The sequence below is a fragment of the Sus scrofa genome, chromosome 7 (genome assembly GCF_054392235.1).
Source record: "Sus scrofa isolate SSC_HxYL_T2T_F1_AM1 chromosome 7, Sscrofa_HxYL_maternal_Yorkshire_Landrace_v2.0, whole genome shotgun sequence".
Classification (NCBI taxonomy): Eukaryota; Metazoa; Chordata; class Mammalia; order Artiodactyla; family Suidae; genus Sus; species Sus scrofa.
In genome coordinates, this window is record NC_139389.1 from 43,270,543 (window position 1) to 43,286,267 (window position 15,725).

The window sequence follows — 15,725 nt, forward strand, 5'->3', positions numbered from 1 at the left end:
TGAACCGTTTGCATGTGGGGGAGGGGGAGGCTTGGGGTCATTATGTAAAAACATTATGCAAATGTTATTCCCGCTTCTTATTATCCAAATGCACCATTTGCACGAGGCTCCCAGTCAGATAACTGACCGAAGGGGCCAGTCGGGGGCTCAGCAGGCTCCCCTGCCCTGACCTCCCCTCCCCTCCCCTCGCCAGCCTCCTCCTTCCCTCTGAAGTCCTCTCCTGCTTCGTGGTCTGTGGATTTTCCTGCACAGTCCTTTCTCCTCCCTCCCTCGCTCTTAAGGAAGCAGAAAATTTTCCATCCTGGCCCCGAGCCCAGCTGTCAGGGTTGCGTGAGTCCCCCTCACTATCACCTGCTTCTTACTCATTCCTGCAGGGAAATGCCCCACCAGACATGGGCTGGGCGGCGACTCAACTCGGTTTCTCTTTCTCCTACCTGGGGTTTCCTGCTCACCTGTCCGGCCACTCACTGCCCCTCCCCACCCGCAGCCCTTTCCTTCCTCTCTGCTTCTCTCATCTTTCGGCTGCGGTTTCTTTGACCATCTGGGTGTGTGCACCTCTCATGTGCTGAGCTGTAGGTCTGCTCCGACACAGGCAGGACCTGACTGCCCCCATGAGATTCTAGATACACCCAGGTATTACAGGGAGAGTGGAAGGTACCCAGGGCAGAGCCTGGTCGGATTTGCTCGTTGCCCAAAGCCAGGCACCCAGGAGGCGCTCAGTAAATACTTCTTGTGAGAAAGATGTCAGACACAGTGGTGTGCCCTGTATACCTCCCTTCAAGAAAGAACTTGCTGGGGAGTTCCTATTGTGGCTCAATGGGTTAAGAACCCAACTAGTATCCACGAGGATGTAGGTTTGATCAATCCCTGGTCTCGTTCAGTGGGGTTAAGGATCCAGCCTTGCTGCAAGCTGCGGTGTAGTTTGCAGATATGGCTCGGATCTGGCATTGCTGTGGCTGTGGTGTAGGAGGGAGCTATAGCTCTGATTTGAACACTAGCCTGGAAAATTCCATATACTGCAGGTGCAGCTCTAAAAAAAAAAAAGACTTGCTGCTCATGGCAAGGAGTGTGGTGAGCTAATGTTTCCAGCTCTTAGCCTCTTCCTGGTCCCTGGGGCTAGGACAAGGGTGAGGAGAGCTAGGCACCTAGGACACAAAATGTAGGAAGGGCTGTGGCTCACAAGGTCACGCAAACAGCCTCTTTCATTTTGTGCCTGCGGCGCCTCGCTCACTCTCTCTAGTCTTGGCCTTCAGGGCCACCAGTGGCTGAGTACAGCATAGGTCCTGGTCAGCTCTGCCCGGCTGAGTCTGGGCTGGAGTCCCGGAAGTGACTCCCCAGGGTGTGACTCCGTGCCTATCTTCATCTCAGCAGTGGCTTCCTGGAGGCCCTGACCTGAGAAGCAGATGCATCCAGATCACAAAGAAAAGCACCAACATTCCCACAAAGACCTCACGCCCAGTCCTGGACCTAGTGCCTGGTGTACAGAGATGCTCAGCCAATCACCAGTGACGGACCGAAGCAGGGGACATCCCCATGTGTCGGAACCCCCGGCGGGAGTCCAGCAACTGAAGAGGCTGATCTTGCTAGATGTCCCCAAACTGGGGTTCCCAAGGCACCTTTGTAGGCAGTAATGGTGGCGACAGAGCTGTTGCCACAGTTGAAAGGGTCTCGTGGAATGTAAGCATTTAGGTGAGATAAGGCCACTCAAGTTAAAAACAACAACAACAAAAAACCCCTCGATCTTTTGCTTTTGGTGGAAACGATATCACGGATGAGCAGTCATTCCCACTGGCACCTGTATATATAAGCATGATTTTCACTGGGTATAATGGGGGCAGAGGAGAACTGGGGAAGGCGAACCGCTTTGCACGGTCGTGCCAGGTATCCTCAGGCAAATCACCCCACATCTCTGAGCCTCCGTTCCCCCATCGCTAAAGTGGGGTCTAGGAATGTCCTGTTATGGGCTGCGAGGACTAGATGAGACCATAATGAGCCCAAAAGAGTGTTCAGCCTGGTATAGAGTGGCCGCGCCTCTCATCATCACCTGATGCCCAGTTTGCCCAGCAGAATCTTTTAAAAGGTGGAGTCGACGAGCATGCGTGTCATGAGGCGTGCCTGGTGGTGACGGGCCTAACTGCGTTGCTTGGACCAGGTCTGGACAGAGACGGTTTATTCGGAGAAGAGAGGACCCAACTTTGAGGTCACAGCCAACACGGGCATGAGCTGGCCCAAGCTCCTTGGGAGCCAGGGGCGCGCTGGGCAAGTGAAGTACACGGTGAATCCTCGAGTTTCTAGCCCCAGATGGAGCTTGGTGAGGAGCGTGGGACAAGGAAAGACCCCTGTATCCACAGGATTAGGGTTCGGTCAATGTCCCAGGGATGTCATGTAAATCAGCCTAAAGGACCGATGTATGCAAACGATGCATCCACTAGGAACGATGCATCCACTAGGAACGATGCATCCACTAGGAAGATCCATAGACCTGCCTTTGTGTGGGTGTCTTCGGGCTTTTTAGAAAGAAGACTGTTTCTTTCTCTCCCAGTCGGGGCAGGAGGTTGCATGTAAAGTAAGTCCACGGTCTGGTGCTCTGTGGACCCTACACACGTACACATGGAATAAAGCCTGGAAGGAAATATGTCCAAGGGTTAACCATCGTTTTTTCATTTAAGATGTGGGATAATGAACAATTTTTTTTTTTTTTCTTTTTAGGGCCGCACCTGTGACATATGGAGATTCCCAGGAGAGGGGTAAAATCGGAGCTACAGCTGCCGGCCTACACCAGAGCCACAGCAACACCAGATCCCAGGCGCATCTGCGACCTACACCACAGCTTGTGGCAACACCAGATCCTTAACCCGCTGATCGAGGCCAGGGATCAAACCTGTATTCTCATGGATACTTGTCTGGTCCATTACTGCTGAGCCACAACGGGAACTCCAATGAACAATTTTTATTTTTTTTAACTTAATTTAATTTAATTTAATTTAATTTAATTTTCTCAGCATTGGTTCTCCATGGCTTGATGACGTAGGTGGATGGAGGGTGGAGTGGAAAAAATCAATAAAGATTTTTTTTTAAATGTACTATCCTCAGAGTCCATTTAACTTGAGGGTGAGGTTCTAGACTCAGCTTTTTTTTTTTTTTTTTTTTTTGTTAATGTAACAAAGAAGAATCCATTGCCAGCTGAGGGTTTCCAGCAAACAGGTGAAAGAAATCCAGCAACGCTCCTGTATTACCATTCATGAAACAAGATACTAGGAGTTCCCTGGCAGTTTAGTGGCTAGGACCCAGCGTTTTCACTGCTGTGGCACAGGTTCAATGCCTGGTCTGGGAAATGAGATCCCACATCAAGCCTCTGCCTGCCACAACCAAAAATAAACCAAAAAACCCAAGATATTAATTACAATGGAATTCACTCTGTGAAGTCAGTGTAGAGGACCCAAAGTGCTAGAGTCAGAAGGTCTGGGTTTAAGTCTTGTGTTTGCCTCTAAATCACTGGCCGAGCTTGGGCCCCTCTCTGAGCATCCGTTTCCTCACTTGTGGGAGCAACAGGACCTTGCAAATTAAAAAAAAAAATTTTCTCCCTCCGTTGTCTCCTTTGATTTTCACATGAATCCTGCGGTGATCTGGGCAGGAAGCCCTATCATGCTGATCTTCCTTTCAAAGCCCAGTTGACCTAGTTCCCTCCCCAGGAAACCTTTCTCCCCGCCCCCACCCCAGGTGAATCCTCTGTCCTGGGGGCAGGGCAGCCTCTGACTCCGGCATTGGTTCCCGGGGTTCCACTCATCCTGCATCAAGGGCAAGGACCCCTCCTTGTGCCTTTGGTTCCCTAGGGCCTGGCACACAGTAGGGGCTGCCTGGCCTTCTCTAGAAACTCAGTAAGGAGGCGGTCCCTTCATCCAGGTCTCTACAGGCAGTACTAGGCGGGAAAGCGCTCAGGGCAGAGCCCTGGGCCCCCTCACTAGAGGCTGTCAGGCTCAGGGCACCATTTCTGCAAAGACTGCTGGTTCCAGCACCAAAGAATTTTGAAATTGCCTGCCCTGCCCTGGGCATCCTACAAGTGCCCACCCCCTGCAGTAGGTGCTTCTCTGGGGTCAAATGCTAGTTCCTGCCCCCTCCCGCCCCCAGCAGGTGAAGGTGGGCACAGGGGAGAGTCTAAATGGGTTTCCAGTACACAGTTTGATGGCAAAGTGAAGGGGTCTCCCCACCAGCCAGTTCTCAGCTCCTGCAGCCACTTTGTCATTTTTCCAGGAAGCCTATTTCCTGCTCTCAGGTGCCGGCTGCCCTTCTCCTGGGGGGTGGTTTGAGAGGTTGGGAGGGCGCTGTAGGAGTGGGGTCACTACCAGTGCAGGGATAAAGGGCAAGGATTTGGAGCCAGGCTGTCCCACCACTTACCAGCTGTGTCACCAGGACAAGTCACTGTGTCTCTTGGGGTTCCAATGTCCTCATCCTGTAAAAGGGAGGTGGGTAATAATAGTACTACCTCACTGAGTTGGTAAGAGACCTAGGGGAAGTTAGAATAGTAATTTTTTTTCTTATTTTTCTTCTTTCTGTTTTATTGAGATACAATTGACATACAGCCGTAAGTTTAAGGTGTACTGTATAGTGATTTGACTTACACACTTAGCACAGTAAGTTTAGTGAACATCCATCATCTCATGTAGATGCAAAATTAAAGAAATGGAAAAAAGATTTTTCCTTGTGATGAGAATTCTTAAGATTTACTCTCCTAAATCTTAAGGAGATACACATACAACTGTGACAATAACATCATGCGTGTTATGCCCCTGGTTCTTGTTTACCTTTTTTTTTTTAAATAAAAACTCTCCATTTTGCACAACACCTTGGAGTGCCTTTGATTTAATTTAATTTAATTATTTATTTTACAGCTGCACATGGGGCTATGGAAGTTCCTGGGCTGGGCTTGAATCGGAGCCGCAGCTGCTGGTCTACACCACAGCCACAGCAACACCGGATGTGAGCTGAATCTGTGATCTTTGCCGAAGCTTGGGATCCTTAACCCTCTGAGCGGATGGCACCAGCATCCTCATAGGCACATTGAGTCTTGAACCTGCTGAGCCACAATGGGAACTCTTCTTGTTTATCTTATAGCTGAAAGTTTGTACTTTTTTGGGGGGCGGGGGCACACCTGCATCATGTGGAAGTTCCCAGGCCAGGGACTGAACCCTCGCTGCAGCAGTGACAATGCCAGATCCTTAACCGCTGAGCCACCAGGGAACTCCTGGAAGTTTGTGCCTTTAGACTGCCCTTATCCAATTCCCCCTCCCCCCACTCCCTGCCTCACTCAGGTAGCCACAAATCTGATCTCTTTTTCTCCGAGTTTGTTTGTTTTTGCAGTAGAATTAACCAACAACACTATGTTAGTTCCTATTACACAACGTAGTGATTCAATATTAAAAGAGTAACTTTTATGAACTTCTCTAAACACTGCTGCCATTGCAGGGCGGCGGCGGGGGGCGGGTGCAGTAGGAAGAACTGGGCAGGACCCCTCCAGAGCAGCCTACGTCAGCACTCTCCCAGCCTAGGGTGAGCCCAGGAGCTGCCCTGGCAGGAAAGCCTAGGAGCCCTGCCCTGGCTGCCTGCCGGGGCTGGAATGTCCTGGGTGCTTGCATAAATCTTGGGATGGGGACCAGGTGGCTTGATGTTTGCAAAGCACAGCTTTCCCTGGGCCTCGGAAGCTGCAAGCCTTGGCCAGGCTTTCTAGGTGATGAAATGTGCCTCCCCTGGGTGGGGCCGGCCAGCCACTGCCACCGCCACGCCGCCCCACCCCCTGGAATGAGAACAGAACAGTGTGTATCCCTCTGGGTGTCAGCCTGGCCCAGAGCGCAGGGTCCAGGACAAAGGCTGGAGAGTCAGGCAAAAGACAGTGCACCCTGATGCAGGGCCCTTTCCCCAGCTAGACCTCAGCTTCAGGAAGTTTCTAAGGCCCCTTCAGCTCAGGGATTTGTCTCTCTCCCACCTTCCCAAGCAAAGACAGGGAGCTGGGTGTCCCTTGATCTCTTGATCCAAGAAAATCGTCTGGATTCTAGTATTTTTACCCATTCATTCATTCACTCATTCATTCGTGTTTTCCTAAGAACTGTGCCTATTCTGCTGCAGTTAAAACACCTGTCGAGGGTCTTGTGGGTCTAAGATTAGAAGAAAAGACACCCACTCTTACCTACCCCCAATCAGCCACTGACAGCACGGAGGCTTAGATAGCAGGTGTGGTGGCAGCTCTGAGGGCGCAGACAGGCCTGAAGGAGAGCAGGATGTGGCATCCTGGTGGGAAAGCGAGGGTATCCCGGCTGCGGGGACATGGTGTGTATTGGAAAGGGCAGAAGTCAGAAGCTCCGGGCAGCGGTGGCCCCTCAGACCACCCAGACCTCTCGCACTTCCACTGCTGTGCGATCTAAGGTCCAGTCCAGCCACGGGGGCTCCTGTGTGTGGGGGGGCTCCCTCCCACCCCATTGACCATGTCGCTGGCTTCAGTGGCTGCCAGTGGCTGGTGAGGGCAGCCACTGGTGTGGAGGAGGTGGGCAGCTGTGGGAGCTGAGCCCAGTGCAGCCTCTCTCGTCGCTCTCGCTTCTGGATTTCATTCCCCGTTCACTCAGCTGAGTCACCCTGGGAAGGGCCGTGCAGGACAGCGATTGAACGGGTTGCAGTGCCTGGGATTTCTCAATTCTGTGTACAGGAAAAGAATGCCACAGAAGTACCTGTGGTGAGATGGGTAAGGGCTCCAGCGGGGCCCTGAGATGCCCCGTCCTTCCAGGGGCTCCCTGAGGGCAGAGCCAGGGTTGCCCTGCCAGACCCAGGCTTCCTGGGGAGAAGTCTTCCTGGGAGATCCCTTCAGACTGCGGCTTCCAGAGGCCAAGGCTGTGTCTCCCCTCAGACGGGGGTCCCTGAGGGTGGGGCTGTGTCTCCCCTTCCTGTCAGGGGCTTCCTGAGAGGAGTGTTCAGCTCTCAGTTTTCTGTACCAAGCCAGCTGGCGCCACAGGTCACAGAGGGCCTCTTCAGAGGTGCTGTTGGACCCACTGTCAGGAACAGATAGGTGGCCTGTCGCTTCCTCCTGGGGCTCTTCTTACATGAGAGTAAGATGCCCAGACATACAGTCTCTCACTTCTCTCTTGCGTCCCTTCCTCCTCTCCCCGCTCCCCCTCCCGTCAGACCACGTCATCCCTGCTGATCCCACAACACATCCACCCTTGCTCTGCCCTTCGGTCTCCTGTTCTATCCCAGAGCCACTCTGCTGCTCATCAACCAGGAGGCAAAGGTGGCAGGACTGGGCACCGCAAGGAAACAAGAGTCCAGGCACACAGGGCAAGGTCTGGCCGCCCCCCTCTTGCCTCTCCTGAGGACACGGACCCAAGTCCGGCTGGGCTCCCCTGGCCCTGTCCTCAGTGGAGCCTCGGGCCAGAGAGAACCAGCTTGTGCTGCATCCAGGGGGAGAGAGAACAAGAATGGTTTCTTGGTCACTGGTTGGCTCAGGGCAGGCCAACCTTAGCCGACACTTCCATCATCCGAGACCTTGTCGGTCCCCGAAGTGGCATGTTAAGGTGACGCCTGAGGGCCTGGTGGTCCTTCTCCCCACACAGCTTCTGGATGTGGCCACCTGTGGCAGAGCTCTGTCCTCAGGACCACGGGTATCAGACAAAGTTGATCTTTCTCAAGCTTGTCCACTAAAATGGCACCCAAAGGGGCCAGATCGCTTTCCCCCCAGTGGCTCAAAATAGCCAACTCACTGTCCTGGTAGGATCTTAAGTCTTCTATCTAAAATCCACACGTGAATTTTGCATTCTAGTCCATTGATTTAATACAAAAATAATACGATTTTCCTCACATTCTTTGAGTCAAATGGGTGTTGCGGGAAGCTGGGTCACACTTACCCTTAGGCTTTGCAGCCCTAGGCCCTGTGGTGCCAGCGGGCGAGTAAGGGGCCCAGGGCCCAGGGGCCCTCAGACATAGCCCCAGTGCAGACTCACCACCCGGCCTCAGCTGTGCAGGAAGGCTCTTCTTCCTGTCATCCTGAACCCGGGCATTCCGGTGGGAGGTCAGTGGTCTCTCGGCCACCTGAGTCTGGGGGCTGGATGATAAAGGGCCGCCGATAGGCTCCCCCATGTCCAGGGCGTTGTGGCTCTTCCTCCTGTAAAACTACTTGGCTCTGCTCCCAGGCAGGGATCGGAGAGGGCTCTTGCTCAGGGATTAAAGCTTCTCAGGCCCAGAAGCTTCGTTTTCCCAGTTTCGAGATGTAACTGACATACAGCCCTGTGTAAGTTTGAGTGAGGTATACAGAATAACGACTTGACTTACCTGTATTGTGAAATGATTAACACCATACGTGTAGTTACCATCCATCATCTTATATAGATACTTCTCCATCCGAAAATGAGAAAAAAAAAAAAAAAAAGGTTTTTTTTCCTTGTGATGAAAATTCTTAAGATCCACTCTGTTAATGACTTTCAAATCTATCATACAACCGGGTTATCGCTAGTCATCTCCTTGTGCCCATATTCCCAGAACTTCTTCCTCTCTCTCTCTCTCTCTCTCTTTTTTTTTTAGGGCTGCCCCTGCAGCATATGGAAGATCCCAGGCTAGGGGTTGAATTGGAACTGCAGCTGCCGGTCTACACCATAGCCGAAGCAACGCGGATCCTTAACCCACTGAGCGAGGCCAGAGATGGAACCTGCGTCCTCACGGATCCTAGTCGGGTTCGTTAACCGCTGAGCCACGAAGGAAACTCCCAGAATTTCTTTCTCTTATGACTGAAAGTTTGTGACAATCTTCATCCAGTTCTCCCGACCTCTAACCCCTGCCTTTGGAAATCACAAATCTGATCTCTCTTTTTATGAGCTGTTTTGTTTGTGTATTTGTTTTTTAAGATCACACACATCTAGCTAAGATTGTACCGGAATTGTCTTTCTGCCTAACTTATCTCACTTAGCGTGGTGCCCTCTGGTTTTATCTGTTTTCATAAATGGCAGGATCTTTTTACGGCTGAATCGTAGTCCATTGTGTATTCCACATTTTCTTTATCCACTCATCCGTTGGACATTTAAGTTGTTTTCCTGTCTTGGCTGTTGTAAATAATGTTGCTAGGAACATGGGGAGGCATGCATCTTTTTGAGAGTGTTTTTTTTCCTTCGGATCTATTGCCAGGAATGGAATTGCTGGATCATACGGCTGTTCCATTTTTATTTTTTAAATTAAAAAAATTTTTTTTTTGTCTTTTTGCTATTTCTTGGGCCGCTCTCGTGGCATATGGAGGTTCCCAGGCTAGGGGTCGAATCAGAGCTGTAGCCACCGGCCTACGCCAGAGCCACAGCAACGCGGGATCCGAGCCGCGTCTGCAACCTACACCACAGCTCACGGCAACGCTGGATCGTTAACCCACTGAGCAAGGGCAGGGACCGAACCTGCAACCTCATGGTTCCTAGTCGGATTCGTTAACCACTGCGCCACCACGGAAACTCCCATTTTTAATTTTTTTTGAGAAACTATCCTGTTTCACATAGTGGTTGTACCAGTTTACCATCCTACCGACAGTGCAGGAGGGTTCCCTTTTCTCTACATTTTCACCCACTTGCTATCTCTTGTCTTTTTGATAATAGCCATTCTGATGAGTGAGAGGATATCTCATTGCATTTCCCTGATGATTAGTGATACTGAGCATCTGTCATGTATCTGTTGGGCATTTGTACATCTTCTTTGGAAAAAATTCCTTTGCCCATTTTTAAATTGGATTTTTTTTTTTTTTTTTTTTTTTTTTGCTAGTTGTACAAGTTCTTTATTTTGGATATTAACTCCTTATCAGACATATGGTTTGCAAATATTTTCCTATCCCATGGTTTGTATTTTCATTTTGTTGATACTCTCTTCAAAGTAATCTTTGATGCCTATGTCAAAATCTTATTTCATTCTTTTGCTGAAAACCCTATGAAGACTTCTCACTGGATTCCAGATACTGTCCCACCACTTTGTCTGTCTCTCCACCCTCTTCTCTTTCCTGTCTCTTTCAACTGACATCTCTTTTCTCTCTTCCTTCAGAAGCTTTGCACATGCTATTCCTTCTCAGTGTAGAACACTTATTCCCTCAGCCCCAATCCTGGGCCCACACTCCTCCCCCACCCCATCTGAATCTTTCTCAGGCTGCACATTGCTGCTTCCTCTGCTCAGCGTCTCCATGTCCCAGGGCTGGTGAGATGCTATTTTCCTCACAGCTGCTGGATAATATTTGGGAGATCTGAACTGGTGTCCTATTTCCTCAGGGGTGGACCATGGCCGAGCTGAAGGCAGAAAAGTCTCCGGCTTTTTGCCCATACCCCAAGCTCTTAGGGGAACTGCAACAATGAGGACATTGGAGTTTCTGTTGTGGCTCAGCAGGTTAAGAACCCAACATAGTATCCGTGAGGATGCAGGTTCGATCCCTGGCCTTGCTCAGTGGGTTAAGGACCTAGTGTTGCCTCAAGCTGTGGCATAGGTCACAGATGTGGCTTGGATCTGGTGTTGCTGGGGCTGTGGTGTAGGCCAGCAGCTGCAGGTCTGATTCGACCCCGACTGGAATTTCCATATCCCACAGGTACAGCCCTAAAATGGAAAAAAAAAAAAAAAAAAAAAAGAGAGCATTAAAAAAACGTGAGAAACACATTATTAAAAAAAAGTAACCACTTGGAAAAGACGTTCAACATCACTAGTCATTAAGGACATTCACGTCAAAACGACAATGAGGTACCGCCTCACACCCGCTGGGATGGCTACTTCCAAAACCCCAGAAAAAAACCAGTGCTGATGAGGATGTAGAGAAATTGGAATCCTAGTGCCCTGCTAGTGGGAATATAAAATAGTGCAGTCCCCGTGGAAAACAGTATGATGGTCCCTTTAAAAATTACAGATAGAATTACATGTGACCCAACAATTCCACTTCCGGATACGCACCCCGAATAATCGAGAGCAAGGTCTCAAACAGATCTTGTTACAACCCATGTTCATAACAGCATTGCTCACAACAGCTAAAAGGGGGAAGTAACCCAAGCGTCCACTGGCCCGTGAGGGGCTACAGGACACAGCACATACATGCAATGCAATATGGTTCGGCCCTAAAAAGGAAGGAAATTCTGCACTATTGCTATCAGGGATGGAACATGAGGACATTATGCTAAGTGACAGAAAACAAATAATATATGGTTCCACTTATATGGAGTCGTCAAATCATGGAGACAGGAGGTAGAATGGAAGTTTCCAGGAGCTGCGCAGAAGAGAATAGCTATTGTTTAATGGATATAAAGTCTCAGATCTACAGATGGCCATGGGGTGGCAGATATGACTCCAGTTAAAGGCCTTCATCTCAGAGTTCCTGTCGTGGCTCAGTGGTTAACGAAATGGACTAGGAACTATGAGGTTGCGGGTTCGATCCCTGGCCTCACTCAGTGGATTAAGGATCCGGCGCTGCCATGAGCTGTGTTGTAGGTCGCAGACGCGGCTCGGATCCTGTGTTGCTGTGGCTGTGGTGTAGGCCGGCAGCTACAGCTCAGATTCAGCCCCTACCCTGAGAACTTCCATATGCCACCGGTGCAGCCCCCAAAAGACAAAAGACCAAAGACAAAAAAAAAAAGAAAAAGGCTTCCATCTCTACCGGCCCTATTTCCGGAGCAGCTGTTTGCCTCTGGAACACACTCCTCTAGAGCTGGTAGGATTTTCAGGGGTTTACAAGGTCCCAAAAGGGCTAAGTCCGGAGTCTGGGCACTGCAGGGGAGAGAACTGGAAACTTTTAGTCCAATCTGCCTGCAAATCTCACGGCCACAGGCCACTGTTGTAAACTGCTGCAACACATTCCTTTCCCTGACTTATCTTGAAGAATCTACACAAACTGATCCACTTCCTCCCCCGAGCTCAGAACAATGGAAGTCCAGTTGCTCTACTTTTGGCCTCTGTAGAAGTGACAGGGAGAAGGTCCCTTATCCTCCAGTTCAGAAAAGAAGAAAGGAAAGAAGAAGGAAAAGAAGAAAAGAAGGAAAAAATAAGGACAGACTATCCTGCTACACCTGAAAGGTGTGGCCAGGTGGGCAGGAGGCGTGCAGGTTCACAGATGCTGAGCTGCTGAGAGGTGCAAATACGATGAGGCTGGAGGAGTTCCCATTGTGGCTCAGCGGGTTAAGAACCCAACTAGTATCCATGAGGATGCAGGTTCCATCCCTGGCCTCGCTTGGTGGGTTAAGGATCCGGCAATGCCATGAGCTGTGGTGTAGGTCACAGAGGTGGCTCAGATCTGGAGTTGCTGTGGCTGTGGTGTAGACCGGCAGCTGCAGCTCTGATTCGACCCCTAGCCTGGGAACCTCCAAATGCTGCAGGTGTGGCCCTAAAAAGCAAAAAAAGAAAAGCAAATTGTCCTCAAGGTGGGGGACAAGCAGCCTATGTTTGAACAAGCTGTGCAGGGAATATAGACGCCCACTCAAGACTGAGAGGTTTCTGGGTTTCAGGGTACCCCAGGGCAAACCTGAAAATGGAGCCCATGGGCCCTCACCTCTTCTCTCCCCAGGCGAACCCATTCATCAAAAGAGATTTAGGGAGTTCCCGTCGTGGCGCAGTGGTTAACGAATCCGACTAGGAACCATGAGGTTGCGGGTTCGGTCCCTGCCCTTGCTCAGTGGGTTAACGATCCAGCGTTGCCGTGAGCTGTGGTGTAGGTTGCAGACGCGGCTCGGATCCCGCGTTGCTGTGGCTCTGGCGTAGGCCGGAGACTATAGCTCCGATTCGACCCCTAGCCTGGAAACCTCCATATGCCGCGGGAGCGGCCCAAGAAATAGCAACAACAACAACAACAATAACAACAACAACAAAAAGACAAAAAAAAAAAAAAGAGATTTAATCCTACTCAGATCCAAGCTTTGCCTGCCAGCCCCAGCCCTGGAAGCTGGCTTCCCTGGTGCAAGGCAGAGTCAGCTTGGGAGGGGGGATACCTCTGTCTTCTCCCCAGGAGGCTCCTAAAAAGGGTGGAGAGAGGGATTGTAGTTTTGGAATGAAGAAGGGAGGTTTACACATCTTGGAACCAAGCCTTTGGGCATCTAATGTCGCCTGTTTTTGTTTTTTTTGTTTTTTTTTTTTTTTGTTTTTTTTCCTTTTCTTTTCATGGCTGCACCCGTGGCATATGGAAATTCCTGGAGCTAGAAGTCAAATTGGGGCTGCAGCTGCCAGCCTATGCCACAGCCACAGCAACACAGATCAGAGCCGCATCTGTGACCTACGCCACAGCTTGTGGCAATACCCGATCCTTAACCCACCGAGCAAGGCCAGGGATGGCACCGCATCCTCATGAATACTAGTCAGATTCTTAACCTGCTGAGACACAACGGGAACTCCTGATGTCTCCCATTGTGTGCTCAAGGTCACACGTTTTTTCTCTCTGTCTATGTCTCTCTCCTTGGTCACTTTGTCCAAGGTGTCATTGCTTTTCAGCACAGGGTAAGGTCTATGGCACAGGCTTTGGAGACGTTGGGCATTTCTGGTTCCCTGTGGGCAGCATTTCTACCCTGAGCCAGGACATCTTCTAAGCTCTTTCTATGCATGACCTCCTTTAATCCTTACAACACTGCGGGGGAGGCATTGCAGTGAATGCTGTGGTGAAGAGAGCGCATGTGCGGACATGTGTAACCGAATCACTTTGTTGTACAGCAGAAATTATTACAACATTGTAAATTATCTCTACTTCAATAAAACTTTAAAAAATGAAAAAAAAAATCCTGTGTAGATAGGAGAAACTGGAAGTTCCCGTTGTGGCTCAGCAGGTTAAAAACTCGACTAGAATCCGTGAGGATGTGGGTTTGATCCCTGGCCTCGCTCAGTGGGTTAAGGATCCAACATTGCTGTGGCTGTGGTGTAGGCCAGCAGCTGCAACTCTGATTTGACCCCTAGCCTGGGAACTTCCATATGCCACAGGTGTGGCCCTAAAATAATAATAATAATAAAGATAGAAGAAGCAGAAACACAGAAAAGTTAAGCATGTTGCTTACCATCACACAGCCTGTAAGCAGTGGAGCTGACCTCTGAACACAGAGGCTGTGGCTGTGGTGTTTGTGCTCTTAGCTGCTGAGCTATTTAGCCTCCAAATAACAGTGAAGACATGTACAGAGTTTTTTATATTCCAGGCACTGTTGTAATTGCTTTGCATATTTTAAAAAGTGCAATGCGCTTACCATAGTATCAAATGAGATATTTCCATCGGACCTGTGGTGTTGGTGGATAACACATTTGTGGTTTGGGTTCTGTTTTGGGACAGGGTGTGTGTGTATGTGTGTGTGTGTGTGTGTGTGCGTATGTGCGTGTCTCATCAGGAAAAGTGGGAAAGTCCAGAGATTGCTGAACAAGCCATGGTGTCATGTTCTAAAATGAACCTGCTCATCACACGTGTGGTTCCTGGGGGAAAAGAAACCAATCCCCACTACCAGTCAAAACAACAATATTTGTGCAGCTCCGGTAATAACCAGTGGAACCACCCGTCCTCCTGGCTTGGGGCAGCGCCTTGGCCTCAGCTCACTCACTCTCAGGGCCCCTGCAGCTTTCTTTCCGCGAAGCGAAGCGCCTGTTCTTGAGCTGACAGCGGCCCCTGGCTGGTTCAGGGCTCACCTCCTCTGGGAAGCCTTCCCAGATGGCTCTTTCTGGGAAGGACTGGCTCTAAGGACTGGCGGCTCCCGTGTTCTCTTTCTCTTCCATTGGCCTGTGTGACAAAACCTCCCTGGTTCCCCCTCCACCTCTGTGATGAGACTTGGTCTGTCGCTTCCTCCTCTGCCAGGTTTGACGCTTCCCTTCTCTTCCTTCCGCTGTGTGATCCCCCTTCCTGTTCCTTTCCTGCCTTCCCACTCCTTCTCTTCTCGTGCCCTCCCCTCCTTTCCGCCACCCTCCCTTTCTTTGACACTCTTTTCTGCCCTTGACCCTTCCTGCTTCTCTGCCTTAGCTCTTCCACCTGGTCTACTTTCCCTCTGCTTCACCTGTCTGCCAGGGGCCAGCTCAGGGCCTCATGCCTTGATCTAGCCTTTCCTGATGCCCACAGGCCTGACTGTATCACCTCCCCCGCTGCCTGCCCACTGCTCTCCAGCATCTAGTCAGCCCCACGAGTTCAAGCATTTGAACCACTCTAGACTTACTTGGCATCGTTTTGACATTTACTGTGCACTCACCATGTGCAAGGCCTGCCTCCTCCTTTGCCTGGAAAACTCCTATTCATACTTCAAAGCTCTCCCCAGCACTGTCTCCTCTTGTCTGGGTCCCCTTTCCCACAGCTGGGCAGGGTCGCCCCTGCTCCTATGTCTCCTGCACATCCTAAGGGTGCTTGAGGTCCAGGGGACAATACGGCAGTGCCCTGGAGCTTCCCACGTCCACTTCAGGCTTCTGCACCATGGGGGGTAGGGAGCTGGCACCTCTAGACTTGGGGAGCGGCCCTCAAGCAGTGAGGATGGGCTTGGGAGATTACACACCCCAGCTCCCTTGCCCCTGGGGGGAGGCACACCTCGGAGGCCCACTCCCCCAGGCTTTGGGAGTTCTGCATGGGGTGGGGGCCACCCACAGCAGCCCCCTGCTTGTGAATACTCTTCCTTTTCCTACCTGGTCTTACTCCCTTACAGGTGCTTCTTGAAGGCACTTCCAGAACAAATTACTTGCAGCCAAATCTTGTCGGGTGAGCCACTTCTATGGGGAACTCAAAGAAGGCGAGTCATAGCACTTACTCTGTGCCAGAT

General features: G+C 50.6%; 1 protein-coding gene across 1 annotated transcript in view; it reads right to left on the minus strand.

Annotated features, from left to right (window-relative positions):
• Positions 1-15,725, minus strand: part of MOCS1 (molybdenum cofactor synthesis 1) — a 918,787-nt gene that overhangs the window by 284,517 nt on the left and 618,545 nt on the right. The gene's annotated exons all lie outside the window — the stretch shown is intronic.